Source organism: Lathamus discolor, chromosome 5 (genome assembly GCF_037157495.1).
Source record: "Lathamus discolor isolate bLatDis1 chromosome 5, bLatDis1.hap1, whole genome shotgun sequence".
NCBI classification, from domain to species: domain Eukaryota; kingdom Metazoa; phylum Chordata; class Aves; order Psittaciformes; family Psittacidae; genus Lathamus; species Lathamus discolor.
The window spans coordinates 44,845,664-44,861,743 of record NC_088888.1 but is presented as its reverse complement, the minus strand read 5'-3'; the positions used below and the strand labels follow the sequence as shown (position 1 = coordinate 44,861,743).

Sequence of the window (16,080 nt, the reverse complement as noted above, 5' to 3'; positions counted from 1 at the left end):
TAGAGCTGAGATGCATTTCAGCATCACAGGTTAAACCATCTTACCTACATTCATCAGTGGATGGTGGACATTCCCACGAAATAAAGGCGATTTCTCTTCTTTGGTCTCTTGCAGTGACGGCTGTGTTTGGATTAGGTGAGATAGAGCCTAAAGCTTTTTTATTTGCCAGGTGAATGGATACAGAAGTCAGATGTGGTGAAAGCTTCACCAAACTCCTTAGCAAACAAAGTTAGGTCACAATTCAGAAATGTGTTTAGGTATATCTGAGTAGTGCTTGGATGCTCAAAATGAACCTGCAGGCTTCAGGCAGGCAGGCTCTTAAGTGTGCTACTGAATCATCAACATGGCTCTTGCTGCAGCCAGAAGATATGAACTCTTGTCCTTTTTCTGCTATTAACTTTTGAATGACTGTGCACAAATTAGTCAATGCTGATCACTTTCTCTGCGCTCTGAGACTCACTTGGTTGTTTGTAACCTTCCCTGAGTTCCTTGGCTGAAAGCCGATGGAAGGACAAATTCAAAATGCAGTATCATGACATAGTTCAGTGAAAGGAAGCTATTCCTTCTGCTTAGCTTTGCCTGATAAGATAATTTTATTTTTCCTTTCATTTTAATACCAGACTTTCATTAATGTCAGTGAGAGCTCAAAGTGGCTTTTGCAATAATGGTTTTGAAACATCTTTTAGTACCAAAAGTAAAGTTGCTGTTCTCATTAAAGTGTTGGTTTCAGCAGATGCTCCTCATGTTTGTAACATCATGATAAAAGAGATGAACAAGAGTCCTCTTTCTTCTCCACTAAAATACGTGTGACATTTTGATATACATGAATCTTTCTTCTCCGCTAATATACATGTGATACAGACATTCATCTCAACTTCTTGCATGAGAATTTGGATGCTTATTTCCATTAGCATAAGGAATTCCATGTATTTATTTGGCAGCAAAGATTTTGACCTATGACAACACTGTTGAAGCATTTTGGGAGAAAAAAACTGATAAAAGCCATTATCTTTCTATTTAAACTTGCACCACATTGTGTCTTACATCAAATGACAGAGTTAATTGTATTTCACAGGATTGCTGAGCCCAATATGACAAAATGACCTTTGAGAAAGAACTGGCTATAGACAAAATGGCCAAAGATCATGACAAACATCTAATTTGTGTTATCTGCTTTATCAAAAACCACATTCTCTTTTTGATTCCTCTTCTTTCTGTAGAATGATTTTTTACACACATTTCCAGAAATACAGGATGTAATGATTATCTTCCTCGATCTGTATATACATAAGTCTTATATACATGAGTGGGGTCTTTCTGAGGAAAGACCTTTTTCACTTTCTCCGTCCTTGGGATTTGGATTACAAAGGGCACCTATTGGGAGACACAGAAGTTAAGTTGCCAGAAAGTAGGCATTGCAGGCTAACTGCCAGGGTACCCCATTATGTACTATTACTTTCCTCTGTAGTATCTGGGGTTTTGTTCACACTCTTTGCTTTTCTACTTTTCAATGTGTTGGCCTGCCAGATTCTTTCTCTGAAGTTTATTCATTCCTCTATCACACTGTCCCTGGAGGTTAGAATACCCTCCTAGAACGAGTGCCACCCCCTCCAGCCTTCAGTTCCTTCTCTAAAAAGACATGCATGTTGCAAGGTCAGTACCAGTTACAGTGTACTGCTAACTAAAATGAAACAATCCCACTTCTTCTTCAGAGACCTCTACCCTCAGGAAAATGCGATTTCCCCAGTGCAATGCTAGGTGGACACTTGCAGTTTGGTGGTTATCTCAGTTTAGTTAGAAGATATGGTCTTTGAGACACAGGTGAACCTTAGGCATTTTTCTGGATCAGCCCAAGTACACCACTGTACATGTAGCTTCAAGTTATAAATGTAACACCAACCCACAAAAATCAGAAACTGTTATGCTGTTAAAATCTGTCCAAGCTGCACATTTCAAGAGTGAAGTGCTGAAGGAATTGTTATTCGTACTGAAAGAAGAGAAATAAGTCCAAAAGGAACAGGTCAAGTTATTATGTGTAGGGAGAAAATATTCTAAAAATTAAAATAAGTTCCTCTAGCTCCTAAGGGCTGAGTACAAATTGCTTGCTCTGACTGACTCATGGGGAAACCCTGGCTGACCCAAGTTCTTTCTTTTCCCTTCCCACAGGTATGTAAATAGCCTGATTTTTGGACAAATAAAACCTGATCAATACTTTTGCAGACTTCTGCGTAAGCTGAATGTATGAGGACTGCACAAGAACTGTCTGGTTAGAGATGCTGGCACTTATATAAACCTCCTAAAAAAGACCTCGCAAGTCACTCCTGAAGCCATCAAGATGGCTGAGGTAATTATTGCCAACCTCCTGCTTTAAGCAGACCCTGTAGAGCAGTTACAACACAAAAACACTAAATCACTTGCAAAATGAAACCAAAATCTCAATAGATTTGGAATCTTTTAATATCAATTATTAGGCAGTTATCAGAAGACCAAGAATTAAATGGGGAAGATAAATAGGTGGGAAATCCATAAAGAGAGCTAATGGTAGCTAAAGAGGGATGTTTCCCAAAAGATTTTGAGGCTCCATTTAGTTCAAAGTATAAACTATTAATAAATAGATTATTTACCTATAACTACCTTTTGAATTACAAAATTATGAATCTAATTTTATTTGTATAAAGTTAGTGAGAGGTAGTTCACTGATTTCCTATAGAAACACTCTATGTCAACAGAAGCTACTGTGAAACATCCTTATTTTAGCATTTGAAAATTGTAACAGCAAGTGTCCCAGTCAGTACTTATAACTTTGCCTAAGTTTCAGCAGACTTTGACAAAGAACAAGACCAACATGGGATATCTGAGATTAGCACCAAATGTGGCTTAGTACATTCAAAAGGATCCAAATAAAACCACTGGTCTTTAGAAATAATAGTTGCTTAATATTTTAACAAGGGCCTGTATGCCCAGCGGAATATTCATAGGGGTCTGTATGCCCCAGAGTCTACATAGAAATTACCATAAACAATGCATGTGATGTCTCAAAACTGTCTCTACAACCATGAAAACAGTGCATGTTTAAGTATGGGAAAGTTGAATGTAATGGTATGTAGCCAGGGGAAGAGCTGTCTGAGGCCTGATCTTATTTCTATTGGACTGAACAGTTAAATATGTCAAGAAGAAATTATTCAAAGGTTTTAAATATCCTAACGACCTCATTTCTTCGTTTATAAGTGTATCTTCTAAAGCATGATTTAAAAGCTAAAAAAAAGTAAAAACCTCATGATGGAAAAAAATAAAAGAAATATAATCTTATTGTTTCACTGCCAAAAAAAATGGATAAATTAAATGCAAAATCCCACTAGCTTCATAAATGCATTTCTGTACGATGTTTGGAAGAGCTACCTGTGGTTAATGTCATTCATGAAAATAACATATGGAGTCAGAAAGAGCTGAAGATGCACTACCTATCTTTGTTTCTGAGAAGTTTTGTGTAGAAAAACAAATACTAAAAGTAAAATGCCCACTTGAGCCTCTCCAGTTTTGTAAAAATTCTTAAATGCAGTGCTAAGAATTGTTGACACAAGTTGTGCCAGCTGCTGAATGGTTAAAGACTTACCTTTCTCCAGGCTGAAGCAGAAGGGAAGCAGAGACACAGAGGAGGAACTTACAATTAGGAGCAGCACACTTGATCACCCAAAAACCATCTGGAATATTTGCCTGTCTGATGGGCAAAATGCTGATGAAGATCTGAGGATGTTTAACACTTAACACCCAACACTATACTATGCTCACAGAACTCAGGGACTTGAGGGAAAACTCTCCGGCACCACTACTTTCTGCTTGGCCTTCTGCATTGCTTAAAACCATGAATCTACATTTGCAGAATTGCTTCTTCACTTGGAGTTAGATAAATGCATTAATCGGCTATGTTTTGCATTAGAGAGATTTTTCTTTAGAAGTTAACAAAATATCTCTTATTTACATTGACTATTTCCTATTGCTGCTTATGGAATTGAATCCTCTTAAATCACATATTAATAATACTACTGAGGTTTGTGCTTTCTGACTTGCAATGGAATAATCAACTAAGAGAAGCTCATCTTTGGAATTTTAATAAAAGCAGCTATTTGATGACTTATCAGGAAGTGGGAATACTTTTTTCACATATACGATTTTTTCCTTTAAATGAGTCATCTCAGCTTAGCCCACAGCATTAAGGTTTGATTCCACAAAGTACTCAAACACGAATGTAACTTTAAACATATGACTAGTGGTATTGTTTCAAAAATAGCCTCATGGGTCATGCCCCTTAATTTACAAATTATGAAAGACCTTGTTGAATCAGCAGCTTCAGCAAAATTGGCAAACTTGCATTACTCTGGATCACATTTTAGTTGCCTTTTTTTTTATTAAAGCATAGGTCTTCAAAACAAGAAAGCCAGTGGAAAAAAATCCATGATTCAACTCACAGTAAACAGAAGACATAGTGAAAACAGACAAATATACAGTACTGTGAAACAGTGCCTATGAGTAGGCAATTACACACAAAGATAGAGACTCAAGCCTCACCAGGCAAGTAGTCCATTTCTAAACCAATTTTGTTCAAACATACACATGCAGCCTTAACTACAGATTGGGTTACCAGACACGAAGTAGTGCAATAAACCCCCAGCAACCGATCACAAGTAAAAAATAAAATTTTGCCAAAAGACAGTTAAATCTTGCTAGATAAAAGAATTTAAGGATTTCCCAGTACAGTAACACTGAATGAAAAGGGAGTCGTGAAGTCCTTGGGAGCCTCAAGGCCGGGATGGATGGGGCTTTGAGCAACCTGGTCTACTGGAAGATGTCCCTGCCTATGGCAGGGGAAGGTGGAACTATATGATCTTAAAGGTTGCTTCCAACCCAAACAATATTATTATATATATATATATTTTATTTTTCCTTTGAATTTGGTTCCTTTCAGAACATAAATGAAGGGTGCACAGTGCTGCCTGGCTCTCCCCTACTTTTCCAGGAAGAAGGTTTCTGTCGATTTCCATACACAGCATACATGTTCACATTTTCATCAAGAAGAGCTTTGTGTTTTAACACAAACACTGCAGAAGAAATTACCAGGGATCCAAAGGAGGCAGGCTTCAGAGAAACCTGCTGTGGGCAGTAAATGAAGAATCTTATTCGTGTTAGTGTCAGTTAGGCTTCTACAGGGCGAATTTTGGCCACACTAAAGGTCAGTGAGTGCAGAAGCTGCTCCTAGACTCCAGAGCCAGAATTCACCCCAGAAATCTGGTGGGAGTCCTTTATGGGGAAAAGGAAAAGGCATTTCCTTGTGGCGTCTTTCCTGGTCATGGTTAAAACTTCCTCTGATTTGGTCCCATGGGACCTGAAGGTGTTCAGCTTTGAGGTATCTGCCCGTTCTTTCTGTCTGCAGCCCCGGCGGTGCGGGGGGGGGGGGGGGGGGGGGGGGGGGAAGAATAAACAACACAAGATCTTAGAGGAACCTCGGTTTCTCTCACGTCTTGAATAAATTTGAGTAAAATCTCCTTAGTCCTTCCTTGAAACCATCAGAAAATGTCCCAGATCGAGATGTAAATTAAAGGGAAGTATTTCAGGATCACTGCAAGGACTTAAGCCATCAGATCTTACTAATGGTTGACAGAAACTTTGCATATAAATTGGTAGGGAAGGAATTCATCCCACCTCCTTCCCAACAGAACACATTTGCCTTTTGGCAATCTCTCCTGGTGACTACAGAAAGTGGGGGATGGGGGGAGCCACTAAGCAGGGCCGATCATAGGTGAGATCAGTCTTTCTCTTGGACTTGTTTTGGATATCAATGCTCAGATGCTTACAGAGAACTTGATATTAAAACAAGCATCTGCCAGTTGCTGGGCAACTCTCCTCCCCTTTCTTTAAAAGAAAAGATGTTTTGGGAAAACACAAACAGAAGTCCTTATAAATCACAGTCCATATATAGCAGGGCTGCAGTGCTTTAGCAAGGCTGAGTAGGGAAAACAGGTTTACCATGAGACTGATCTGAAGGCCACTGCTGCTGATGTGCTCAGCACACCGCACCTTTCTATGCCTTGCTCTGTTAGAGCTTTTGATATCTATGTTCTCCCATAACCATGAAAATCACTTCAAAATTGAAGAACAAATGCCAAAAAATATATAGTACCATACACAAACCCAAAAACACAATAAAAAAATGTAGGCCCCAAACTAATAAGTTGCAAATACAGCTCTGTCTGTGTGGGAGGGACGGACAACTGAGGGCCGAATGAGGATACTGAACTCGCAACAGATCCTTGTGGTGCTGTTCCTCTTTCAAGGAGCATGTGAGAGATGCCAGCCTTCCAAAGAAACACTAAATATTTAAAAACAGCAACCCCACTCATCTGGTGGCTGCCTTTGAAAGAACAAACATCAGTCCATCGTTTGGCTTCCACCAACATCTTGTACACACAGAAAGCCAAAGACTCCAGATAATTTTGTGGCCTCAGGCATCAACAATAGACAATGTATATTTTATGTGTTGGCCTAATTTCTGTCCACTGAATCTGCTGTTTTATTGCTGTTTTCATGCTTTTTTTTTTTCCTTTTTTTTTTCTATATTTACATCTTTATATGCCCTGAGATCTTTTTTTTTTTGTATCTTTCTCAAGTCTTCAGTTTCATGTTTAGGATGCTGTTACTGAGGAAGAGGTGATCAAAGTGCTCTTTTGTGCTGAAAGACTGCTGTAGTCATGGCTCTTGCAGAAACTTTCAATTCCAGTCTGGTGAACTCCTTGCCTATTGCTACACTTTCTAATTAAATTATCAAATTCTGGGGAACAAGTCCTGAAAGCAGGGGAAAGGAAACATAATTATCCTTGCAGTGGGGACAGAGAATACTTAGCAAATGTGGCTTCCAAAACTTTTTGCCAGACTTCTGCTATGAAAATTATTGTCCAGAAGAGAGGCTGTAAACCTATTTTTGAAGATCAGCATGTTTTAAGAAGGGATCTTGTACTTCAGATAATTGCTTTAACCTTTCTCATATGAATCGTAAGGTCTTCCAAAAGTTGTGTTACCAACACTTGCTTGTGATTTTTATTGCTCTCAGAGCAGTCACTGATTCAAATGGCAGATCTACTCTTTGGTCTGTGCAAAGCTGTATTTTCAGAGGATTAAATGACCCGTTTTTCCACTCCATTCCTCCAAACTTCTCTCCCCTGTGGCTTCATTTTACATCCCAGGCTCAACACAACCAATGAGTCAACTCTGCAGAAGCAAGAGTAATACACAATCTAAGGAAGCTTTATACATGATATAGTAATTTATTAAAGGAAAAAGCTTGTGATGAATGTACAGGAAATATTTTAATGCTGCACCTCGATGAAGGAATGACAGGTGTAAACTTCTCAGCAATGATGATAAAAAGGTTCTAATGTACAAAGCAAACTGCTGAGTGTGATTTACCACTTCATTTTCAAGCAGTGTTTTATAACAGTGGTATTCTGCTAGTACCAACAGCATTTGCTGGCAGGGGCAAGTGCCACAGAGCCAAGGCATTTGCTTTCTCCTCAGGTTACATAGGCAACATGTGAGGAGAGCTGGCCTCATAAAGGGTATAAGGATATAAGCCATGAAATCTAAAAAGCTTTGAAAGAACTAGCTGAGCCAGTCCACGAAACACTGCCAGGGCTATACCGGGGAGGTGAAACCTATAGGTAGAAATCGCCTTGGGAAGCAAACTGAAATCCTGTGGGGAGAGAGGGAGCTGAACTGAGAAGCCCCACAGCCTGCGTGAAGCTGCAGCTTGCCCAGCTGTGGATGGAGCCCCAGTGTTTTACTGGTTTGATCAGACCTACTCTGCGTATGCCTATTAATTCAGAATCCCCATGTGCCAACAAAGTTAAGCACCTGAACCCAGAAAAGGCCTCGGTCAAGAGATAGTCACTGGTCTGTAGAGCTTGGCAAGCCTGGACTGAGGGCCTGGGCGGACATGTGCCAGCACAGCTGCGGCATTAGTTAAACAGTCATGTTTTAAGCCATTGCTTTCCCTCCTCCTCCGGCTCTGGTCTTTCCAGCAGACGGTCTGCCACAGATCCTTCCTCTGCAGTGGAGTATGTGGAATTATTTTTGGAAGCTCCTCAGGTGTTCCAATGGACAGTCGGAGGTGAAGCTCTTAGCAGCTGCAGGAGGGTTGTTTGGACTTTGAACCCAAAGTTACTCTTAAAGTCCCTTAATCTGAAAACATTTAAGCACATTATTCCCACTGAATTTAACAGAACTACTCTCATGATTAAATTTAAAGCACTTCAGGATCACAGTCTTAGTCTTGCATGAGCTGGCTGTGACAGAGCAAAGCTTTGAACTTCTTTCTTTTGAAACTGAGTTGGGCTGTCTTAACCACAAGACCACAGGTATTTTGTGAGACTGCTCATTAATGTTTGCAGCATGTTTTAAAATCTGTAGATTTGAGAATGCTATAGAAGATGCTACAACAGTAGTTTGCTTTCCAGCTTTCTGGAAAAACTGTTGCTAGAGTTAAGGGGGTCTTTGATTCCTGATTGGGTCTTGGTTCCTGATTAGGTTGATTTTCTTGGCTGCAGTAACCAGTTGTGATACTGATACCAATTCTACTTAAAATATTTAAATATATGAGAACTAGTGAAAAAAAAAATCAAACCTATTGCTCAGATTTTAGGTATTATTTTTAAAGCTAAGCAAATATTCACATGATTTATTTCCTGTTACTCTTTTCTCCTTCCAAAAACAACTTCCATTTGCAGGTAAAGCTCTAGCAGGTAGAGCTAATGCACTTTTCTTACATTTCAGAGTCTGTAGATAAATTTAGGCTATTAAGAAAAACAGCTGAATTAAAATACTTGTATATTTAATATCCCTTAAAAAGAGGAAGCCAGAGGAAGACTTACAAATTAGAGCAAGAAATTCTGTCTTCTTTTTAATGCCATATAGCTTTTCAAAGTCTCTTTCTAGCTCACAGTTCCAGTGGTGCATGTGGACACTCAGCCAACCTGGCTTTAAATCCCTTTGGCTGCTGTTTCATGATGTCTGAAGATTTAAGTTAGAGAGCGAGAAGGAGTTAGAGTGATTTAGGCAGAATATGGGCTTCTTGAATCAGTCTTTAAATATAATATACAAAGGACTATCAGTATGCTCTGTGCAGGAATACTTCTAGATTGCCATCAGTAAATTTGAATCTCTTAGACCATATTTTGAGCAAGTTTCCAGACAAATGTGGGTGTTCTGGTGCCATTTCTGACATATGAGAGACGGCATTTCCTACTTTGGCCCACGCATCTCCCTTCAGCCGGAGAAGGAGGTGTTTCCACCAAAGAAGAGGTTTTCACCAGAGAAGAGGTTTCCACCATAGATGAGGTTTCCACCATCTCCATGTGGCTTCAGGGGTGTTGGGAACATCCCGTCTGCTCTGTCAACCCTTCTCCTTTGCACTGCCTGCCATCACAGCCTCATTCCCCGTGCTTCCTCAGCCTGGGGCAGCGCTGTGCTGGAGCAGAGCTGAATGGTTCCTCTGCCTCCTCCTCCGTGTTTGCACTAGGGGCTCAGCTGTGCCATATTTGCCTCACTTGCCAGGGGTATAGCACCACTCCACATCTCAGTCTCTCTGCCCTGCTAAGCATCAGGTAGGATTTCGTCTGAGTGTGCTTCTGTGTGCCTTTGATAAATGACTTCTGGACAAACATCCGCAGCAGATGGGGCAGATACAGCTCCTGCTGATTTAGCAAAGTGCTTTCTGTGCTCTACCAGCATAAGCCTGTCCTTGCTAGTGTTAAACTCCCAGCAGTTGTTTTCCATTTGGGAACATAATTCTTCTCTATCTAATCAAACTGACTGCTGGGGTATGTTCAAGACAAATTTTTCTTCTTGTGTGCCATTTGGGCAGGAAAATGAGAACCAGTAAATTCATCTATTTCTCTGTACAAAAACACTGCCATTTGACTATATTGCTGTATTGGTATTGGTGAGTTTCGTAATTTTACACAAATCACTTTTGTGCTCTACCTGAGTGTCAGGTAGCTTCATAGGCAGGTAAAGGGATTCAAGGTAGGCCAAAAAAAATTTATAATCCTTTTTCTATTAACTGTAAAATATATTTGTACCAAATATAAATTTTGCAAAACAAGGTTGTGATTCTCTTCTAAAGCATGCTACCTCAGCACAATGTGCAGCGGAGGAAACGATTCTGTGCAAAGATTTCAGACTCCTTTAATAAAATCACCTAGTGGATTAAAAATACCTGTCTATGGCAATTCAGGTCCTATTTCTGCACTCTTGAAGGAAAATTAAAAACAGCTCAATAAAGTTTAGAGGATTTTGCTTTAGGAGCTTTCTTCTTACTGCTTATCTCAGTTTAGCACAGCGTTATCAGTGTACCTCTATACACACATATTTATATATAGGCATATATATACACCTATAACAACAGGCAGTGGCAACTTTCATCTAATTAGGAACTTTGTGTAGTATTTTTTAAAACAAAATGGAAGAAAACAAAGACAATCCAAGTACAGGATCCAATAAGATTCTATTCTTAGAAAATAAGGAGTGTGGGAACCTAATAATGAGGAGAAATGATACATCTCCAAGAAAGCTGATAGAGACATTGATATATGTAAGTCTTCCTAATTTAACTTTGGTGACTGATAAACTAGTCTTAACCATAGCCTCTTTATTCAATATGTATTGTACTATGACCAACTGTAGATACACATACAATTAAATCAATTTAGAAAAAACATTAGAACCACATTGCATCCATACCTTTACCTAACTATTTATTTCTTACTTCTTTGTACCTAGAAACATTTCAGGGCATAGATATCTTTCCATTAACTGGAGGTAGCCACCTATTTTTATATCCATAGATATTTCAGTTATTTAGAAAGTGTATACCAGATTAAAAAAAATAGCATATTTCTCACATTTCACTTTAATGTGAGATTATTAACTTTGAGGGGTGAGGAAATGGAAATACAGAGATTAAATTATTTGATCCAGGTCACCAAGGGAACTGGCACAAATACTGGGGCGAGAATTCTCACCTTTTTCTTGGCAACCAGTATTTCATTCAAGGCAAAACTTCTTGTACACTTGGTCCAATCTGAAATGACTATTTTGGTTTTACTGAAGGGAAAATTAAATTGCTTTATCTAAATTATTCTGAATTCATGCAAGTATTGCATCAAATGACAATGCACCTTATTTAGTCTGTTCTAAGGCACAGAGAAGATATGGTTGGGACATTGTTGTTCCGAAGTAAGTGCTCAAGCCAAAAAGATCCCCCTAGGCTACCCTTCTTACCCCATCCCGCTGAAAAGACACTCTTTGGATATTCAGAAAAGGACTAAGCAGAGGTATTTGTCTCAACAGGCTACACCAAGATCTCCCACACTGTCATGTATAGAAAAGATCCATCACTAACAATTCCAGTATCAGGTGAGAAGTAGGATGTTGATTCTTGTGCAACAATTGTTTCCCATTAGTGTGATTTTTTTTTTTAATTACATGCTTACAGAACCAAACCCAGTGCTGCACCTGACTCACCCTGACTCAGTTCATTTACCTGTTGCAACTTCCAAATGAACTTTAAATACTCACTAACCTTACCTGGAAGCTCTCAGTTCTAGTTAGGTAGGTTAAAATTCTCTTGCTATTGTGCAAAAAGTCCTACTGACTTGTATGGACCACATACATGATGAAGGTAATGCCTGGAAAATCATATGAAATCCTGATTTTTTTTGTAGTGACAGTAGTAGGGATGGACTCTGGAGTATTGTGAGTGACAAAAGGTCAGGAATTTACTATTCCCTAATGACCATCTGTGGACTGTTAATAGAGGCAAACAGTGGATTTTCTACCCATATACTGGCTTTTGTTACACATACTTAAATTTTGTCAATTTTCACAGCTTTCAACTGTGAATATTAAATAAACAAATCTATAAGCCTTTCGTGAATGGTGTACTGGAATATAGTACAACTTTTGTAGACAATGCTTTGCCAAACAGGATAACATCCCTTCCACTCAAAGATACAAACTGCAATATGCTGACTCCTCAAAAAAAAAAAAAAAAAAAAAAAAAAAGAAGATAAAAAAATTGAATCCATAAGAAAAATAACTTTTTGTAGCCCTGAATGGAAAACACACTTTTTAAACCTGGTACGCGACCTTTGGCTGAACACTTGTTTATTCATCCCTCTAGAGATGAGTAACAGCAGTTACCTCTTTTAGAGAAAAGGCTCAACCTGCAGGGAGCTCTGCAGCTGTGCAGAGCTGCTGCTGCCTGTGCAAATGTGTGCTATGCGAAGGGACCTACCTGCTGTTGCAGCTCTGGTAGTAAATCTGGTAATGGGCAGACAGCAATGCAGCGGTGAGGGGACACAAGCAGCCACGTGGTGTAAGGTGATAACCTGGTCCAAACTTGTTAAACTCAAAACTGTTCGATAAATTTTGGTGTGTTTTCTCTGTACCTGCAGGTTTGTCGCTAGATCAACAATTGCTTGATACCCTGATGCCAGCTTAAAATTGCAATACAACCCTTGTTGTACACGTTCCTTACTTTGTCAAGAATATGATCATCTATCTGACATGCATGACTCAGATCCCACCAGGTAACCTGGTAGCACACAGATTTAGTATTGAAAACTGCGGCCTAAGAGGCAGGGTTGATCATACTGTGTTTAGATAAAATGGTAAATCCAGTGTTAAGCCAGACTAGAGCCAACACACCTGCTGAAACAATAGAATCATAGAACCACAGAATAGTTAGGGCTGGAAAGGACCTAAAGATCATCTAGTTCCAACCTCCTTTTCATGGGCAGGGGCACCACACACTAAACCATGCCACCCAGACTCCATCCAACCTGACCTTGAACACTGCCAGGGATGGAGCATTCACAACTTCCTTGGGCAACCCATTCCAGTGCCTCACCCCCCTCACAGTAAAGAACTTCTTCCTTATATCTAACCTAAACTTCCCATTTGCTAGTCCTTTTCAATGATTCAAAAGTTTTTTTTTTTTTTTTCTCCTTTGGAGAATATAATTTATTCCAGCAGACTTTCTGTTATAAAGAATCGCCTTCCCTGTTTCTGCTCACCAGCTGCCAGGATGGAATCCTGAAGGTGACAAACACTTGTGTATCTATCTCCCTCTGCCAATTTGGCAGGGGTGCGGCTGTGGGTTTATGTCTAGATTGCAGGTCTTTGCTGTGGGATGAGTACAGGCGCTGCATTCATGACTGTGGAACCATAAGCCTGGTCCACAGAGCAGTGTGTTGCCAGGCTGACCATGCAAACTTGAAAACCTGGTCTGCAAGGGGAAATAAAAAGAAAGAAAACAACGAAAGCAGCAAACAGGCAAACAATTGGTCTGAACCTCCTTCTCAAATTTAATCACTTTTATTGCTGGAAAATTATAATAAATGAAAAAATGTGCACTTCTGGAGAGCTGGTGGTCTGCTCCTTGCCACAGAAATTAACTCAACACCAGGCTGCAAGCAGGGAAAGAGAACTGACATCTTTCCTAACGCTCCATACTGGCACTAAACTCAAACTAAGCCACAGAGCATCTGAAGAAACACAAAAGGACCGTGCTTTTTTTATTGCTAGGCACTCTGGTAATCAGAGTGTTTTGTTTGTTGATTGCTTTTTTCTTTTTCCAATTTCTCAGTTTATTTTGAACAAAAATACCTTATTCTACAAACAGAACTTCTAACTGCATCATGCCCCTTGACTACTAGTTAGTCTCATCTCAAATAAAGATGAGATGATGCAATCATGAGAAAAATCAACTCAAAAGAACAGTTGCAATCTGGGCTTGAAAAGAGTAACACAAGCAAGCAATACAGCTATTGAATCCCTTTGAGAAACTGGAGACATGCTGCCTTCCCGTCAGACCCACTTCATTTTCCAGAGCATGCTGTAAAGCAGCTGGTGTTGGGGGACATCGTGTAATAAAAGAACAGACAACCTCTGCAATGTTGTCTTGCTTCAAAAATGAGTAAATAGATTTGTCAATTGGAAAATTACAAAAAATCCCTATGAATGAATAATGGATTTTTTATCAGGTCGGCAATCTGCTAGCGAGTGACCAGCTCAGCATGCCTTACTCACAAAGCATGGTGCTCTTCCTATCCAAATCAGACATAGGGACTGGCCCAAGAAGCGTGACAGAGAAGGATGACAGCAGATGAATGCTCCAAACACCAACAGCGAGAGACATTTGCTTTCCTGCCTGCAACCCTGGGAAGCATCTGTGTAGTTAGGACAGAAGCACTGTTACGTTAACCCTTGTGAAACCCTTAGCAGGGCGCATAGCAAGGCCCATCTGTTTACTCAGGCCTCTGGGAGGGGGGAGAGCTGCTGTTTTGTTGCTCTTTAAGTGTGAATGACACGTGATTCAATGGGGAATCAGGAAACTTTTGGTTGCTATACCAGTATTAAAGCTGTAGTGAACTGCATTTTAAACTTTCAAATAGGCAGAGATGTTAACTGACAGGCTTAATAGTTCACAGTACAAAAAACCAAATAAATAAATTAGTTAGAATGAGTTGACCCTATAATCAAGAACTAAAAATACACCTTTGAGCACCATGTAACAAGAAGAACGAACAAATGACTGGTTTTAGGTACACTTTCAAAAAGACCATTTTTTTAACCACTAATTCCCTAAACTGTGGGAAGTGTCGCTCCTTGGCTCCATGGCAGGGATCTGCAGCAGTGCGTGCAAGAAGGCAGCTGTTTGTGCCGTGGTGGGAAAGCTGGGCTCTGCACAGCTGGGCGCTGCACAGACCCACAAAGGACGGACAGCCCCTCTCCCAAAGAGCCTATGTTTCAAGTGCATGACTAGGGATAACAGATGGATAGAGAGAGGAGACGATGAAAACAGTGGGATACCAGGCAGTCTGAAATCCCAGCTGCTTACTCGCTGTTTAATATTGCCAAGTTAAAATTTCACAGTCTTACTGTCACAGCAGAGTTCACTCTGCTCTTCCTCACTGAGGAAGAGGAACAGTGAGACCTTTGTGCATGTTACAAAAGGGCTTTGGGCTGGAATTTGCTGCTGAACCAGGTCCCCTAACTGATGCACACAATAGAAGTACCGGGTTTCTCCACATCTCCTTCCTGCTTCATTAATGGAAAAGTGGTTGTAGGCCAAGCAGCAAAGAATAGTGGAGGTTGGTATCCTGGGCACACGTTTTTGGAGGTCAACACCTCCAAAACAAACCTCTGAGACTGATATTCACTGGGGGTTAACATTGGCTTCAGAAGGTGGCCAGGACACAAGTGACACATTTCCTCCAAGGAAAGTGAGCCTGAGGTACAGCTGACAGCTTAATGTAGCTCCCAAGCAAGAGCAGCAAAACAGAAGTAATCTGTTATGGTGAAATGGGCTCCACGCCCAAGGAGGCTTTTAAGTGTAGGATTCAGAAATAAAAACCCCAAATGCCAATACTGGGACGAGCGCAGTTGAAGGCAGTCCACAGTTGCTGCTAAAATTGCCATGAGGTCATGACTCAGCCAGGGCCGCCACTGAAATGGGGTGAAGAACACGGCTGCTGCTCCACCCCTTGGGCAGGTCCCCACTCCCGGGGCATGGTGCCAGGTGGCTCCCAACTTGCCAGCATTTGGGAGCTGCCTCTCTGCCTGCTGGCTCACCCCCATGCAAACTACAAGTGGAAACCTCTCGTACATCCACCGCTCCGTCCCTTGCCTCACTGTGGCATCACTGCATGTGACCGATGACACCAAGCTATATGTGCGGCTGACATGCTGGAGGGAAGGGATGCCATCCAGAGGTGCCTCGAGAGGCTTGAGTGGTGGGCGAATGCCAACCTCATGAAGTTCAACAAGGCCAAGCTGGGGCACTCCCAAGCACGAATATAGGCTGACCTAGTGGAAAGTGTCCCTGCCCATGGAAGGGGCAATGGAAACAGATGATATTTAAGTTTCCTTCTAACTCAAGCCATTCTGTGAATCACTGAGTACAAATTAAGCAATGCTAATATGATGGTAGGGGTAATATGACCAGTAGCAATTCCTGTTTCTGGTAAT

At 40.6% G+C, this 16,080-nt stretch overlaps 1 long non-coding RNA gene across 1 annotated transcript in view; it reads left to right on the top strand.

The window, feature by feature from the left end:
- LOC136015131 (uncharacterized) overlaps nucleotides 1-4,053 on the top strand; it is a 34,643-nt gene extending 30,590 nt beyond the window's left edge. The window contains exons 2-3 of the long non-coding RNA XR_010613085.1: nucleotides 2,167-2,344; nucleotides 3,624-4,053. This is a non-coding gene — a long non-coding RNA (uncharacterized LOC136015131). The remainder of the gene's footprint in view (nucleotides 1-2,166; nucleotides 2,345-3,623) is intronic.
- The last annotated feature ends 12,027 nt before the right edge of the window (nucleotides 4,054-16,080 follow it).